This window comes from Meles meles, chromosome 12 (genome assembly GCF_922984935.1).
Source record: "Meles meles chromosome 12, mMelMel3.1 paternal haplotype, whole genome shotgun sequence".
Lineage (NCBI taxonomy): Eukaryota > Metazoa > Chordata > Mammalia > Carnivora > Mustelidae > Meles > Meles meles.
In genome coordinates, this window is record NC_060077.1 from 67358040 (window position 1) to 67376406 (window position 18367).

Below are 18367 nucleotides of genomic sequence, written 5' to 3' on the forward strand. Positions count from 1 at the left end.
GCTAGACATCTGGTTAACCACCATTCATGGACGGCTCAAACTCTTACAGAGTAAGTGCTTATATCGCACTTAAATATTGTCTTCTGGTGTTCCTTATAGATCGCCTCTGTGCAGTTTCTTAAAGTCCTATCAACCAGCTCTTTTCTTTCTTCTACAAGAGACCTTTCACACAGAGCCATAGTCTTCTGAATCTTAACCAACTTTAGTTTCTCCAGTTTCTACTCATTATGCAGGTCATTCCTGATATCAGTCCTTGAATGAGAGACACTGCCTCGATGAATGCCTTATTTAAATGTAACTCAAGTATGAATAAAGTGGAATCTATCTACCAGATCTAGTCTGGTCAGGGCAGAACACAGTGGGATTTGTGAAGGGTGCTTTAATAACCTTGACTCCTTAGGCTGTGCCTTTAACTTAAACCTAACTAGCTTGATCAACGCTACGTCAGTTTTGGATCAGTGTTCAGATCATCTATGAAGATGATTTCAAATGTGTTCTCTGTTGTTATTCTTTTCCATTTTATATCATCAGTGGAGTTGACTTTTAAAAAAGTAACAATGTCCCATGACTTCATTTCAGTGGGTAGAGAAATTGAATAGAACAGGGTTTTGTTAGGAATTCTGAGTATTATGATAGAGAAGTCCCTTTATGTCTGTGTCTTGATCTCTTAAAATGAGCACCACATACTCATAGTAATTAGTACATATAAAATTCTCAGCCCAGGGCATAGAACTCCATCTCCAGAATTTACCTAGACCCAGTCACCCACATTAGTGCTAACTTTGTCAATGTGGTTCTCCTTGGCTCTCCCATTTCCTGTTGGACTCTGCATCTCAACTTCAAAAAGATATTGATGACCTTGATGACCAATTTCAGAAAATTTTCCTGTTCAAACTCAAAAGCATCCCTCAGGTTGATTCTGGAATTTACCATGTCCCAAACTTCATCACAAAGAATAAAAGACATTCCTTCTTCAGCCTACTATTGCTTGGAGAATGTGAGCAATAAGTTGATATTGATCTGCTGATCAATATTTTATCCTGGCGACTCTGCTGATTTTCTTGAACCTATCTACAAAATGTCACACACCCTTCACTCACTGAAAAAGAAAAACCGCTAACTTGTGTGTGACCCCTCGCATGTCACTAGGACCTCAGCATACCTGTTTCATATTTTGTAGATTGAGGGATCTTGGACTAGAACAGCTTTTCTGAAAATGTTTTCCAAAATCAGATGTTGCTAGGTGTTAAGTTAAAAAAGCTCAAACAAACAAACAAACAAAAACCAAAATGAGGAGAAGCAGAAACTTCAGTGATTAAATAAGTTTTATAAAAACTTGATTAAAAAACAAATTAAATAAATTTCTTTATAAAGCATTTCTCAGAACCTCTCACATCTTAATGTGCCTTACAAAGCCCCAAGAGTCATATGTCATATGCAGTTTCCCCCAAACACTATTTGATCATGGAACATTTCCATTGAGACAAATATTCTGTGGGCAACCCTTTGGAAAAACAGTGAACTAGCTGGTTTTGGCAGAATCTTTAGGGATCTCTGTGCTGACAAGTGCATTCTTCACTCAGAGAGCCCAGGGCGGGATGTGAAGGGCAGGTCACTGCCCAGCCATCAGCTAGGTTCCAGTGCCCACCAGGAGAGCTTGTCCTTCTGCTGCAGTTATTACCATGAAGAGGGCACCTCCTGACCATGCCTGACATTGAAGAATGCAGCAATTCCCTGCATGTGTCTCTCCCACCCCCCCACCCACCCCCCGCTAGTCTGCAGTCCCCTCCCAAGCATTAGGGGCATCTGCCTTGCGAAGCTCATTAACCTCTTTAATGATGCAGTACCCTTTTTCCATATAAACCTAGGTCCTGAAAATTCGCCACTCTCAGTGCTTCCCAGGAGGAGAGCTTTCACTCATGCCTATTCTCTCTCTGGCATGGGGCCATGCTTAGGGGAGCACCAGGGGGCAGTTTTGTGGATTTCTTGAATTTCCAGAATGACTTCACTGATGCACATATGTGACATTTTGGTGCCCTGAAGATGGATTCAGTGCTAAATCCATTTGACAAAAGGCAGATTTCACATTTCTTTATTCTCTTTAGTGGGGGGGGGGGGGGGGAGTTACACATCTGAGTCCCAACCGTCCAAGATAAGAAACAGCTCTTAGAATAAGCCCTTTTGACTTTGTTCAGAAGTACCAGGTGATATAGGGCAGTGGGGGAGATGATTTGGGTTCACTTTTGAAATCCGTGGCCCCCTCCCCTCTGCTTTGAATTGAGGTTTAGGGTCAGACAGGTTGGGTTGACATCTTAGTCCTGCCACTTGCTAACAAGTTGGGTGATTCTGGACAAGACGTTTGGTCTTGATCATGTCCGTTGACGAAGTAAGATCTGAATTAAATACCCTTAGTCTCTGTTAGTGGTTTTTCAACCATCGGTAGTCCACCATACAGTTACAGTCCTGCTGGGACCCATCAAACATGGCTTTATCTGGAGCCTGTTTTACTGCTAATGCCCATTGTCTAGACAGCCCTCTACTGCCTACCAGCTAGCCGCGGGTACGCGTGCACACTTGCATCCAGCTGCGTGTGAGGCTCTATGCTCTGTACCTCCCGCCAGGCTCCGCCACGGTTGCTGGGGTTGTTGTTATTATGAGGTTTAAAGAAGATTCTGGGGGCGCCTGGGTGGCTCAGTGGGTTAAGCCTCTGCCTTCGGTTCAGGTCATGATCTCAGGGTCCTGGGATCCAGCCCCGCATTGGGATCTCTGCTCAGCGGAGAGCCTGCTTCCCCCCTCTCTCTGCCTGTCTCTCTGCCTACTTGAGATCTCTTTCTCTGTCAAATAAATAAATAAAATCTTTAAATAAATAAATAGATAAATAACATTCTGCTAATAAGACTAGCTAATGTCTATTCACCATTTACTTTGTGTTCCTTCACGACATGCTTCATCTGCACCACCCCATCTAAACTCCCTCCCGTTCTGAGGGAAATGTTTAGCAGATGATGGAGTGGAGACTTGGAGAGGTGAAACAGCCAGGCTGAGGCCATGCCCCTGGGATTTAAACCCTGAGTCCAGACTCTTCTACTCTATCGTAAAGTAAGGGAAGCAGTTCGTAAATTGTAATGTTCTCTCCAGATCAGGGACCGTTCCTATAGCTGCTAACCCTCCCATGCTTCAAAGTGGGCCAAAGCAAAGTCCCAAGGTGCCCCAGCCACATCGCTGATGTTTGCTAGGGAAATGTGTTTCTCACCACCCCATCCCTGGCTGGAGATGGATTTGGTGCATGTGTCTCTGAGGGTCCTAAGACTGAGGAGTGGGGGAACCTCCATGTCACTCTCTACATGATCAAGAAAGAGCTGGGAAGTTCCAGCTCCCCTCTTTCTCATCTGTCACCCACTTAAGAGTCCTGCCCAAATATGGGGAGGGTAGTCTGGGGACAAAGACTGCTGAGATGGAAGATGCTGTCAGGACATCACAAAGCACAGGGACAGGGCAGGGCACACTCCTGAGCTTCAGCCAGCTGAAGGACATGACCAAATAAATCAGTCCTCAGATCATTCCTTTGACTTACCAGCCTTTTCCTTTGGGCAAAAAAAAAGCAAGCAGTAGCTGAGACTAGATCTCAGGACCTACATCTTAAGATTCTAGAAGTCAAAGGGCTAAAATAGATTTTTTTTAAAGATCCTGCTATTTGTTTAATAACTTGCATCAGTGAGCCATTGCATAGCCTTGACCACGCAGTCTTTCTGACTGCCTCTGTTCTGTTTCTGATTTGATCATTATGATGTCTTTTGGGGAACTTTGGACCTGGGCTCCCATCTGTTTTCCAAGTAAGAAAATATAGACTTGGGCAAAGGGGCATTTCTTCCATTGTCCACTGATGAAAGGTACCTATGGGTTCCTGAGATGCCTGCAGGAACCATCATAGATGCTCTGTTTGTGTGATGTCGGTTCATGGTCTAAACTAAAACTCTATAACCAGCTTTTCAAAGTAACCACATCCATCAGGAATCTAAACTTAGGCATTTCCAAACTGGAGAATATCATCTTTCTTCCATTTCATTTATAATTGGTGAGTTATAATTGGGGCCCTTTTGTGATGTGGAAGGGGGATGGTATTTATTTTGAGTAGCAGATGGAACCCATGTTGGGATTAGGCCTAGAGGTGCTGTTTGTCCGGCATGGGAAGGTGGCAGCCCCTGGATTATCTGTGGTGGCCCCTGAGCAGTGACCACTGCCTTCCACTGTTTTATCTCAGGAGGTGTGTTTTCAATCAGCAGACTGTTTACAGCTCTGCAGCTGCCCCCTAGAAATGCCCCGTCTGCTAAGCTTTACCGCGTGGGGGGAATACTTTCAACATGTAGAACATAATCCCTCACTAAAACCTTAAATTATCCAAACTGAAAGAACTTTCAGGGTTTAACTAGCTTTTCTCAGTGAGGTGGTTTGTTTTCATTTGCTTCATTTCTCCGCTTTGAGCCTTCGAGCTGACTCTTGTCAGTTTCATTCCTATTTAAAGTCAGTTTCACCTTTCAGTTCCCTTCTTCCACCTCAGCCTTGTAGAGTTTCATTTCCCCATACAGGGTGCCCAGGGAGAGGCGGGGGTGGGGGTGGCGGGGTTCCTCATTAAGTCTAAAAATAAGATTTCCCTGAAATACAATAAAATATTGGACAGTAGGGGGAAGGCGATTTGATTTCAGAACAAATCACTCATTCAGAATCTCTCACCTTCGTATTTCTCACCTACACCTAATGGTATTGACGTAGATCACGGTTCTCCTAGTTCTCGGCTCTGGCTGCGTGTTGGAATCACTGGGAATTTTTATAAAACAACAGCAACGACACCTGATGTCTGTGCTTTACCCCATACCAGTTAACTTGAACGTCCAGAAGTGACTCGTTGATGTGCAGTCAGGGTGGGAATCACAGGCCCAGAGGCTTGCTGACGACCTTGGGACCTTCTTGGCAGAGCGCTTGTCAGGATTACCGTGTCGGCGGCCGCTTGGTTACAGCAGCCACAACGGGACAGGTGTAACGTTTCCCCTGTCCATTCTCTCTCCTAGCTTGGTAAATACTGTTTCTGAAACAGTATTTGTTTTAAAGGTGATCAGTCCAGAATATTTCACCTTTAAGTTCTTGCTACTTCCTTGTTGGGGTAGAAGGAGCGGGCCTCTTCCTCATCAAGCCTCACGCAGCTCTACCAGGATGGGAGGGAAGGCAGCTGGTCTGTGTGGGGCTCTGCAGAGCCCTGACTCGGTGTCTGTGCTCCAGGAGGCTCAGCCCAGCCTCTTAATGATCATCCAGGGCTTGTCCAGAAGCCTGCCTCTTCTTGGTAACCCAAGCTGGCAACATAGTAATGGCCCACAAAGCTAAATTCTAAACCTCAGTCAACTGACCTCATTTCTAGCATCTCAGAATGGAGCAAGGCTCTGAGGGACTGAAACTCAGTGGATTTCATTAACTTTAAATGCCTAAGTGCTTATTCTGAGCCATTCTGGTTTACACACCTCCTCTTTCCCTTCCCTTCTCCTCCTCTCTCCAGCCCCTTGCCAACCCAAACGTGAGAGAAGCACAAAATCTAATCTAGGTTGTAAGTGTGGTATGGAATACCAATGTATTTTTTAGTTGTTCCCCAATCCATAAGCATGGACATTTTTTGTTTCGCTGTGGTTTTTGAAGGTGAGTGAGGAGATAGGGAGAAGTCTTTAGAACATCTTCTGACACGTAGTGTATTTCATTGACATCATATGCTGATTTCCATGTTACCATTTTCAGTTTGACAAATGAAGGACATGCAAAAAGAAGCAGGGAGTATCAAAAAAGATTTAAATTAGGTTTATGATAATAGAAACATTTTAGTCCTTTGCAAATGGCTGATGCATTTGATATGGTATCTATCATACACGAGGTCTTTGATATTGAAACTAAATATGAAAATGGCCACAACAATTCCGAGTGTCTGCTGTGTGCCAGGAACTAACTTTGAAACTTCACACAGCTCCATCCCTAATCTTCACCACAAAGTAGGCGATGTTGTTTTAATTTTACTGATAAATAAAACAAAGCAAAACCAAGGCTTAGCAAGTTGACAAAACTTGCCCAAGGTCACACAAGATAGCAAATAACAGAGCCAGGAATCAGTCCAAGTTGGTCCTGATGCTCGTGTTCTCCCAGTACCCCCACTGATTCCAAAGAACTCACCAGCTGGTTCCTCCTCATGAGAATCCACTCTTTGAGTGAGGGGCCGTGATGGATTCCACTGCTCTTAGTGCGTCTATGTTAAGTTCTACCAATGTGTTTCCTAAGACAGCCCACCATATTTTGTCAGAGATTTATTTCATATGCTTATTGATTTTGAATGGAGCTTTCATAATCGTTACCGTATAGGAGCCTCCTGGTAAAGACAGGGGGTGGGCAGTGGTCATTGCTTTACCCTTTTATTCCCCGAAGGAAGAAGACCAAAGCAGGGAGAAATTGATTGCCTTGTTTGTATTCGCAAGTTTTTTCAGTGGCAAAGCCGGGGCTGGGAAACAAGCCTTCTGACTCCTGGCACAGTGCTCTTTCCATCACTTGTGATGGAAGATCTTTGTGCACAGCATGGCCTCATTATTGTGCCCTGGCTGACCCAGGTGAAAGGCACAGAGGCAGCTATATTAAGACATTAGGTAACAAACCGGACTAGCTAGCCAGACTGGTCTTTCCAGCTTCATCTCTCACCCTGGCCAATGCACAATTCTATCAAGCTTCTAAAAACTTTTTTTTTTTTTTTAAACGTGCTTCAAGGTCTGCTGAGTTCTTTTCTCACTCCCGACATGCTCTCCTATCCTGTCACCCTCTAACAAACCCTTCTAGTTCCAAAACCCCTTGCCTCAGAATCTCTTCCCTGATCAGAGCCAGTTTTTGGTATCTCAGACCCTGAGCTCCTGAGATGTTATCCAAACAGTGCAAAGCATTTAGCACGGAGCACATAGAGGTCTGAGTTTCATTCAGATCCTGAAGTATACGGAAAGCCAGAGATATTTGTGTTTATAAGTGTTGAGTCCGGAGATAGATGTGCGGGTGGGGGTTCTTGGTGTGGCTCCATGGACTCTGTGGGCCCTAAGGGACCCATTAGCTTTTCTCTGATGTACTCAATGGTATTATCTCAATTGTTACCAGGGTATTCTGTGAAAAATAAATAAATAAATAAATAAATAAATAAATAAATAAATGGAAAGAAGTCCTTCTTTTAAAAAGCAGAATGGGTCAAGTGTTTCCCATTGAGGCTGGGCATACATGAGAGTGGTCCCCAGAGAAGGAAAGATTATGCAAGCCCATTTCTGGGGTGGCTGAGCCAAGGCCTTCAGCACATGGGGAACATCTCTGTCACCATCTGTGGTTGGCATGGGCAGAGCCAGGAACCAATATTTCTGAAGAGTGGATCTGGGTGTCAGAATGTAAAGGCCTTGAATTAAACTCAGCTATTGACTTGCTCTTAGCTCTTAAGCCCCATCATTTCTTGTTAAGAGTCATTCACTCACCCTCTAAATAATTGTTGAGTACTTATTTGACTCAAGGCCGGTGTTAAGTGATACACAAACAGAGATCATGAAGATATGGTGCCTCTGTCACCAAAAATAGATCAAGTTAGCCGGCCACAAACACAAAACTTGTATATAATAAGTACATATGGGCAGGACAAAGAGAAGGGAAAAATTATTCTAGACTTGCAAGAAGCCTCATTTACAGAAATATTCACTGATGAATTTAACTGGGCCTACAAGCTATCTTAAACAGGCAGAGGTAGGGAGGGAGGCATCCCAGGCCAAAAGTAGGGAAGTGTTCCAGGTGTTAAGGGAACAGTAAGTAACTGCATGTGTTGGAGTGAGTAGTTGGGATTAGGAAATAGTGAGCGGTAGCAGTCACTGAATGCTAGGTCATGGAAGTCAAACTCTGATGGACAGAAGGGACAGTAACATGTGGCCAAGCACCTAAATGAGTGTTTCAGTATCTTCCCATCTAAAAGAAGGCCAGGTAAACAGATTGCTCCCTCTCTGCCCCTGCTTGTGATGGGGAACAGGGAGGCGATGAACATCGAGGCATCGGCATCCCTTAGATGGAAGCAAACACCACCGGCTACACGTAGCATGGAGCTGGGCTACCGGAAGCTGAGAGTTACCATATGGACTCTGTGAACTCTGGCTGTGAACAGTTTGTAAACCCAAGAGGGATGGGAAGTGACAATGGCTGTTTAAAGCTATGAAATCCTTTCTCCAGCTTTCTTCTGATGTATGCTGAAAGCCAGAATTTAAATCATCTTTGGAGAGATGCTCCTAAGCTTCTGGTAACATTAGTTACTATCTGCCCTCCTGGCCTCATTTGTCTCATTGGATCCTTTCCTCCATGAACCTCTTTTCCTTTGGCTTCTGGGGCAGCCCTCTGTTTTCCTCTGAGTTCTGCCTGCTCCTCTTCTGAATCTCTTGCCAGTCCTCCTCATCTCTCTGGCCTCTAGACATTGGAATGCCCCGGGACTCAGTCCTCTATTCCAGTCTTCCCTCTGTTGTATGCTCACAAGACACTGACTCTCACCTATACACATAAGACATTCAAATGTCTCTCTAGCCTGGACTTACAGGCAGAAACGCCAAACGTGATTATCCATCCTGTTTCCACGGTAGATGCCCCTCTGCCCCAAACCTGCAATGGCTCCCCATTTCATTCTGTGCAAAGATCAACTCTTTGCAGTGGCTTGTGGAGTTATAAGTGAGCTGGCCCCTGTTACTTACCTGGCCTCATCTCACTGTGCCCCACCTTCCAGAAGACTCTAAGCACCCGTCAACTTCAGATACTTGGTTTTTGCTGTTTTCTCCCTCAAATGTCTGCAGTGCTTTCTCCTGACCTCTCTGCTTAAATATCCGTTATCCAAGATACCTTTGCTGACCGCTCTGTGTAAAATAACAGACTCGACCCCTTCTGAGTTTCCCTGTTCCTCCTCACCTATGGTATTGTATACTTCACATTTATCTCTACCTGATATGCAGTGCATTTTGCTTGCTTATTTGTTTATTAGCTTCCATTCTCTACCAGAAGGAAAGCTCCTTGAGGGAGCTCTGCTCTGCTCACTGGTGTGCTCTTGTGCTTAAGAACAGTAATTGGTGCAGAGGCAGTGTTCAATAAATATTTGTAAAATGATTCATAAAATCATCTCCTTTAGATTCAGAACTCAGTGCAGAGGCAGTGTTCAATAAATATTTGTAAAATGATTCATAAAATCATCTCCTTTAGATTCAGAACTCAGAAGAGACAATCTGGGTTAGGATCTGGCCCAGCATGAACGTGGCCAAAGGTCACTGCCAAGGATGATCCTCAAGATGGAAGTCTTGGGTAGAGACCAGGTTTTGCTGCAAACATGCTCTGTGGTTTTAGGCGGTTCGGGAGTAAATCTACCAGACCACAGTTTCCTCGTATGTTGAATGGGTACTGATATCTTACCCACAAGAAAAAAGTAAAGATCAATTGAGGGCATGGGCATACTTCTGCCAATTAGATGGTTGATCCTTTTCTCGCCCTGAAAAAGGAATCAGGCTTGGCTCCTCTTTTTTTCTGGGTGAAGGATATGTGTCCAGTCAATTCTGTTTGTCTTCCTTTGGCACAAGAGAGTAACGTAAGGTTTTTTGTTGTTACTGTTGTTGTTTCTAGCTTTAAGCAGGCATTTTGTGGGTGGATGTGAAAACATTTGGCTTTATTTTGAGGATGGTTTCTTATTTTATCCTCTCTTGTTTATGTAGGGGTTTTTGTTTTTGTTGTTGTTGTTGTTGTAATGTGATAAATGGCCAGCAACTTCTCTGAACCCTATGGAAATGGTATCCAGGCTACAGAATAATTATTTAGTGAATGGTGGATCTAGTTTATGTTGTCACGGATCAAATTAATCATGATTAGTCATGCCTTCTCTGACAGTAACCTCATCCCTTGCAGAAAGGCTCCTCTTTATTAAGAAGTAATAGCTGTGAGGGATGTCTAAGCCCCACTCTGGTTACACAGCACTGTGGCTTTCTCCGTATCTTGACAAGAGAGATTAAATATAGATTTAATCCCATCCAGATTAAAACAAACCAGCAAACAAACAAAACCTCTCATGAGGGCCTTCTCTCCTTGCTACTGTTGCCCGCCCTTGGAATTCAACTTCTAGAATGAAAAAGAAAAGAAAAAAAAAAGCAAAGAGGCTTTGCAGTTTGCTCCCCCACCCACTCAAAGGAAACATAATCAATAATTATAATAGTAGTTAAAACAAACCTTAAGGAAGTGGTGTTTTATTATAGTGGGACTAAATCCGCAGACTTCCTATCCTGGTTCCCTTGCCAGTGCTTGGGTCCTGGGGACGAGGGTCCTCTTTACCATCTGAAAGGTGTGTGTGGACTGACTTTGAAGAAAAAGGCAAGCTGGTTGCCCAGGAAGCTTGAGGAGGAACCCTCCTCTTCAGCTTCAGTCCAAATGGAAATGCAGGACATTTTCATTTGGAAAAGAGAGCAGGACTACATGGGCAGGCAGTGAACAGGGGAGTCAGGGGACCTGGCATCAGCTCTAGTTGTGAGACCTTAGGAAAGCTCTTAACTTGTTGGAGCCTTTCTCATTGGATCTGTAGAGTGTAATGACAATGTTATTTATTATTTAGCCTTTAAAAGGAAGTTCTGACACCTGCTACAACAGGGATGAACCTTGCGTATGTTATTCTAAGTGAAATACACCAGTCATGGAAAGACAGATGCTGTGGGATTCTACTCCTATGAGGCACCTTGAGACTTACAGGGACAGAAAGTAGAATGGCAGTTGCCAGGAAGTGGGGGGTTGGAGGGAATGGGAACTCGGTGGTCAGTGGGTACAGAGTTTCAATTTTACGAGACAAAGAGTTCTGTGGATGGAGGGCGTAATGGTGATACACCAATGTGAAGGTACTTAATGCCACATTTAAAAATGGTTACAAAGGTAAATTTTGTGGTGTGTGTATTTTACCAAGAACTTTTTTAAAGATTAAAAATGCGATAATAATAATCTCTAAAAATCACATCTTTGAGTTTATGATCTATTATGGTTCCTCCAAGTGGTGAGGAGGCCATAAGATGAAGAGAACATTGAGGGCAATCTGTACGGTCCCAGCAGATGTGGAAATGAGCCCCACACTTCCACCACAGTGTATATTTGAAGGCCGGTCTCTGGCCTTCAGAGCAGATTTAGAGCCCATAAATAGGAGTGACAGGGAGGCAGAACCTCGTATCAGTGTAGGAAAATTTTTCTTTAAAAAAACAAATAAAAAGGCTCTCCAAGATCCTACTCTGCAGGAAGTAGTCAACTCCCTCTCTCGGGGGTGTCTGAGCGAATGCTGTGGTCACGTGTAGAGTCCTTCCTGCTCTCATGGGATGCTGGGTGACATAACTCGAAATTGTGTTCCTTTCCAGCGCTCTCTAGTCCTCTTCTTCTTCCCCTTGTCACTGGCATGAATGTTCCCTTTCATTCTCCTAAATAACAGCATCTATTACTACAAAAGAGAAAAACAACTCTGGAGTTATTAAGAACTCCACAGGTTACGTGGGAGTAAATAGAATTATCTAGAGACAGATCAAATCCGCTTGTAAGAAACTGTTTTGTTCTCAGAGGAGTCACCAACTGTGACTTGGACCTCAGACTTAAGGGTTTCCAGTTCAGCAAAGGGAAGGAAATCAGCAAACTCAACTCACTGAATTGGATTTAAGCTTAGGAACACTTTACCTCCTTAAAATGGCCATATTAAAAGCCTGTAAGAAAAAGATTTTATCAGTTACTAAATTGTGGTAAGTGTTATACATGCTTATAACATTAATCTTTGTGATTAGTGCCAATGGAGGCCACCTTATCGGCCACAGCATCCTAATTCTGAGCTAGAGGTGTGCTGTTTGAGACAAGTGAAAATTTTGTTTTTCTCAGATCTTTAAAAATTTGGCATCCTCAGTTATTACAGGCTTGATAATTTTTACATGCTTTTTGGAAATACAGGGAAATAGCTTCATGGTATAAAGTCTGTCTCAGATAAGCCTTTAATATATTCAGTTCTTAAACTGACCAGTCTTCTGTCCCAAAGTTAATGAGCTGATAATTAAAGTCAGAGTCGGTTCATTCTGAAATAGGCTCAGTGCCCTGAAAACTTTTGGTGAGATGAAATTGGAATTTCCTAGAATACTGTGACTACCTTTATCATATTACTTATCCTAATGTTTTGGAATATTCTGATGATTTATCTTTCCCATAATGGACTCTGAGCTACTGGAGATCAGGATTTGTGTCTCTTTCACCTTGTTATCTCTGTAGAGGAGTACAGTAGGTATTCAGTAAAAGAACCTCGGAATGAATGGTAAAAGTCTATAATCATCCCCTATGGAGAGAATCCATAGCTGTTGTTTGTAACCGGGTCGGTGGTGTTTAAGAGGGGATTTCAGGAGCCCTAATGCACTGGGGGCCAATGGTGGGGGCCATGAGGGTGCTAAACCTAACCATAGAAACTTTGCTCCTTATCTGTTTTACATATTAGGATCCTGTGTAAAGTTTTCTCTAAGAATATTCTGAAAGACACACAGGGACAAATACTTAAAACATTAGGAGATGCATTCATGGTGTACGTGTATGTGTGTACCTGTGTGGTGTGTTGTATGTTGCAGAGCTTGGGATGAGGTATGATGTTTTCAAGTTTCTTTACTCAGTTTAACTTTACATTAAATACGTCTCTCATTTGCAGGAATTGGGCTGGTCACAATACAAATTGTTCCATTAGGGATCTGTCAGGACTAGCTAAGGATTTTGTTCCTATTTAACCAAGTTTTTTGGTGATTACCAAGTGTTTTGTTCTTTTCCTTCTAAGGAGACTTGAACTTCCCATTAGTGGATTTATACTGATCCCTGCTTAACCATATCAGGCAATGGATTATACAAGAAACCAGCAGTTTCTGAATTGTTCCAAACTCTATAAAGTATATAGAGAAATGCTTTTCACCAAGGACTGTTATTTTGACGGTTGCTTCTGGTCAAGAAACCCACATCTCTTGTCATTCCCCGTACCCGCAGGGGTGCTGCAGTGATAGGCTGATGGACTATTTAAAGTCTGCAAAGAGCTGTATGACGAGAGATAGGCAGGGTGACCTGTGCGGTATAGATACCCGCTGGGGACTTGCTTTAAGTGGCAGAAGAAAGAGGTGCATGCGGAGTGGGGGAAAAGAGAAGAAACAAGCTGGAGGCTCACCTGAATGGTCAGAGCTGTGTAGTGGAGCCCGAGGGTGCCAGGCTAGAATCTGGTCGGATGGTTGGTCCAGAAATAGAATTCTTACCTATGAAGAGTTCAGGGGGTCTCCCAGTTGGACACTTACCACAGGAATATGGATGGATCCTTTCTACTTAAAACTTTCTACTTTCTGCTTAACACATCTCCAACCCCCTATGTGTGTGTATGTGTGTTGTGTGTGGTCTTTACCAGTTTTGTCTTTCTTTCCATGGTAGCTCAACCTCTAGACACTTTCCACTTAGCCTGAAACTGATCTTTACTATTTGGTAGTTTCTAAAAACCACAAGTCCCTTGGGCACAGAAAAAAAGAAGTCCTGATACGCTCTTCAAACTACATAAGAAGGTCCAAGTGTGTTTTTTTATCTCTGCTCTTAGTGGGTAGAAATTTCTTAGACATGTGTAAATTCGAAGAGAACCACCTAGAAGACCTTAGCTCAAGTTAAGGTATTCTGGAGATTCTAATTTTCTACATGCTTCCTCCTTTTCTTCTACCTGCGTGGAAATCAGCGTCCGGGAGTAGGTGTTGGGATAAAAGTGAAAATGGGGGGCACAAGATTAAAATGTTTATTCTTCCCCATGACTATTATGAAGGAGTCCACTACAAATAACCCAAAGAGACACCACATGTGAAACTCAGTTTGCTTCCCACCCTTATGCCACAGAAATTCAGATGAGGCCATTTTTCTCTTGTCATGGGATGGAAAAGGCTAGGGGCCGACTGGCAGCCTTTCAGACACTCATCTCTATACTTGGCAGTGAGGGTCCTCCTTCAGCACTGGGACCTGACACCACCCATGTGCCTGCCTGTACATCCTCTAGGCAGCCAGCCTCTCTGTAAGCTCATGATGGACCTTTAATTGCAGAAATTCCAGAATCTTCACTCTTAACCCCATTGAAACACATTGAAAGGAAACCCTGGAGTATTCCTTAGTGCTAGTGGGTCCTGAACATCTTTCAAAAGAAAAAGGAAAATGCCCTCCCCACTTCTTCTTTCCCCTCCCCTCAGCCCAGTGAAGAACTAAAGCACAAAAAATGCAAATTCTACGGGAGAGAGACCACTGCTTTGTGTTTAGACTGAGCTCTCTGGTGACTGGCAACGGATGTGTCTATGGGAAGAGTTTCTGTAATAGTAATTGAGGAAGAAGAGATTAGGAGGGCCTAGTGTCTGGCATGTTTAGATGAGAGACAGCCGCAGAACCAGAAGTAAAGGATGCGGGGCGAAGGCTTGGAGCCTGGAAAATGCAGCACTCATTGATTTGCCTGAGCCTGGTCATAAGACGGGGAAGGAACATCTCCTCCCCGGCCTCTTGGTCTGCTTGGCACCCAGCATGTTCTCCGTTTACCTGTTTTGTTTCATTTGTCTTCATTTACCTATTTTTCCTCTGGTACTTGCCTTTGGCTTATCCTTTTACTCTAGAATTTGCTATTTTTCTGTAGCGTCCTGGGGACTGCCAGTGGGTTCATCGTCTTGTCTTTTGTGCTTGGATGCTACCTGCAAAGTATTTTTGCTTTGGTCTTTAGTGCTCACCAGAACAAAACATTCCCCAGCCTCAGTTGTTCACAGACAGCTCCTAAAATACTTTGAGTCATTCCTTCTGGAGTTGCAGCGATAACCCACAGATGGTAGCTACATAGACGTCAGGAAGCTCCGTAAACCAAATCGTGTCTGCAGGTAAGGGAGACATTGTAGAACAAGCTATGCAATAGGCCGTTGCAGGTTTCATAGAAACCGGAGAGGGGTGAAAAAAAAAGACGGACTGGAGGAGGTGTTCCTGGGCCTCGGGGAAGGCCTGAGGCCCCGTGTGCCTCCAGACTCGCACTTGTCACTTGAATGCAATGGGAAGAACCACGTGGCACTTTGAATGGAAGTTCTGAGTCCATGGTGACCCACAGTGGGTGTCACGGTGGCCCACTGCCGACTGGGCTCCCTGTCCTGGGCCCCTCGTAAGGAGGACAATATTGGGATCTCTGACTTCCTATAACACTCACTTGCAGAGCACTTTGGGGGTCCCCGACTGCATCGGAATTTGCTGGGATCTTTTTAAAAACACAGATTCTCAAGAGCCCCTCCAGACCAGCTGAATCAGAACCTCCAAGAGTGGGCATGGGGAACAGACACAGACATGCGCACAAGCTCAAGCCCTCACCCACGTGCTTTTTAAAAGTTCCCCAGGGGACCCAGGTGAGCAGTGGGCATGGGAAGCTCAGAGGGAATAGACTGGGAGCTCACTCTCGGCAAGAGAACCAGTTAAGACCAGCCACTGCCTTTATTGCCATGGGCTCTGCAAAGGGACATTTCTCCCAGGGAGCCCCCCAGACAGAGGTTTGGGGTCTCACAGAACTGGGCACAGGGATGGTCCACAGTGCCCAGGACGCAGAGGGTGCTGTCCATCTCAGGCCTCCCTTGGGCGGGGTGGGACCAAGTCATGCCTGGGAAAGTCAGCAGAAGGCGGAGCCGGGGTTGTGCCCCGTGTTCTCATCAGCATATGACCCTTTCCAGTCTTATCAAAACCTGCGAGGGTATTTCCTGCTGACAGGGCCCTGGAGGCGCAGCAAGAACCGAGTTGGGCTGGGAAGGGAATGGAGGAGCAACTCTGTATTTTGGATTCAATATCAGCTCTGCGATTTCCCTCCCCCGAGGGATAAATATTGTGCTTTGCAGCTTATATGATGGAACAGACTTCCTCTGTGTACGATTCCAGGAAGAGAGTTAATAAAACCTCTTGATACGTTGCCTCCCTGGCAGCCTGTATTTGTCTAGCAGTGAGGCTGTATGCTGTTCATACAGGACTGGTGTTAGGTTGACATTTGTTTTGACCTTTAAACTTTATGCTTCCTCCTTCGCCATCCTCTCCCCCGCCGGCCTCCCCACCTCCTGTTGTTCCTCAGTGAGTGAGTTTGATCTCCAGCGACCTGGGCTTTTCCAGAGGTTGACTCTCCCAGGCTTGGTTGGGGCGCGGTACAGGCTTTTCCTCTTTTCTCGGCGCAAGGGTCATTGTGTGACTGTAGAATGATTGTCTGGCGGCAGCACGAGAGGCATTTCACATGTGGGGAGTGTGGAGAGTTTTGTTTTTTCTTTAAATAAGAAGAGGAAAAGAAAACACCTCCGGGAACCACATCTGCCCCGGGGAGTACAGGGTGGGGACTCCTGCGTTGGCTGGAGAAGGCTCCTTCCTCCTTGGGAGTCCTGCCCCGGGCCCAGCGGGGACGGGGAACCCAGCCCTGGGAATGCTGCTGCTTGTCAGGGAACAGGAACATTCTTGGCTCTGAGGCTTCTTTAAGTCCTGGGGATATTTTCATAAGAGTGTAACCCCAGGGCTAAAGGAAAATTCCACTCTTGGGCAGCCTGATATTTCTGTTCCGGGTCATCCTCCCCAGCTGCGAAGTGCTCTGCTTAACCTTCCAGGCTTTGCCCTCTGACTGATTGGGTTTCAGTCCAGCTCCATGGAACACTACTGGGCACCTTTAGATAGGTTACTTCATGTTTCTTCACCTCAGTTTTCTCATCTGTTTATTGGGCCTTATAGGGGCATATTGAGAATCGAATATGACAGAACATATACAAAAATGCCTCGAACAATACCTGGCATTAAATAGACACCCAAAACATGTTAGACCTTAGTGTTATGACTTCTCCCTAAGTATCTCCTACCCGAAGGAATCTTTAATTCCTTTGGTTATTTTCAGAAGTTGGACTTTTAAAGGTGAACTGTGCCCTTTTGTGTAGAAATACCTAGGAGAGGTTCATTTGTTCTCTGTTCCTTTTACTTTCTTGGTATCTGTTAAAGACCAGGACATTTTCTTCCTGAAGCTGTATGGAATGGATTGTGACTGTCCCACATTTTCCTTCCATATCTACTGCTGTTGAATAAGGGTCCGTAACTGTCCATCTATGATCTGTGGTGATTTATAAAAAATACACATAGAGGCTGTCTGTAGACGAAGCATGCTCGTGAAACGTGCGCCTAGACCTCCTACCTGTGGAGGAGACTTGCGAAGCTTTCCCTGCAGGTGTTTCTTGTGCTGTGCCCAACCTCCCTTCACCACTATAGACTGGGACAAGGACGTTCTTGGAGAGGTTCCTCAATGGCTGTGACTCTAACCAGTGAGTTTTAGTTGCAGATATGCCCCCAGGGGCCTCCTGGCAAGATCGGCTCACAGCCAGGCACTAAGAAAGGCTAAGGAGGAAACTCCAGCAGACACCGTAGTGCTTGGCTGGGACTGGGGTCTGCCGGTCCCCTGCCCATTCCTTCATGGCAGGCAGCACACCGAGGTTTTGTTTTAGTACATCTTTGCTACCTCAACAGAAATTTGCTTTCTTCTTGCTCCCAGAACGTAGAGAAGTGGTAGTTGGGATGTTTGGAGGCTTCTCTGAGGATGTGTGTTGACTTCTTTCTTGGCGTAGTCTGGCATGGCAAGGGGCATCTCCTAGGTGACTTGCTAACATACTCCTATTCTCTTGCCATAAGCACCTCTAGGTAGAGGTGTCCTGGGACAACATGGCCATTGACTCAGGTCAAACAAAAGTTTGAGCAGATCATATTTATTGAAGGGTAGTATGAGAAGGAAGAAGGGAGGCCCAAGGTTGATACATTCATTCCTGGTTTGCTATGGGCTGCCGCTGTGGTTTGAAGAGGTTCTTCTTTGAAGGATAGTAGTCTCTACTGCCTCTTTGAATGTAGGCATGGGTCTCAGCACAGTCAGGTGGGATCGATCTCAGCCAGAGCGAGGGGTGAGGGCATGGGAAATAGTTCTATGCATAGAACTTTACTGAAACCTACATTCCTGACCTATATACATGGAAGATCCTTCAGGAGCGTGTGTGTGTGTATGTGTCCTGATCTTCACCCCATACCAACCTGAACGTTAGACAGCCACTGTTATTGATGATTGTCACTAGCTCTGACATGTCTCGGAGATCAGTGAGAGCTGTCACGCAGAATGTGACTTGGCAGTAATTTATTTGTGGAGTGGGTGGGAATACCTCAGGTTTGGGGCGCTTCGAGTTGGGGGTAAATCGAGGGTCATCTAACCTAACTCCTCTGCGGACACTCTGAAAGATATTCTCCGCTCAGATTG

The 18367-nt window shown here is 44.8% G+C and overlaps 1 protein-coding gene across 1 annotated transcript in view; it reads left to right on the forward strand.

Moving 5' to 3' along the window:
- SETBP1 (SET binding protein 1) overlaps positions 1-18367 on the forward strand; it is a 366573-nt gene that overhangs the window by 70369 nt on the left and 277837 nt on the right.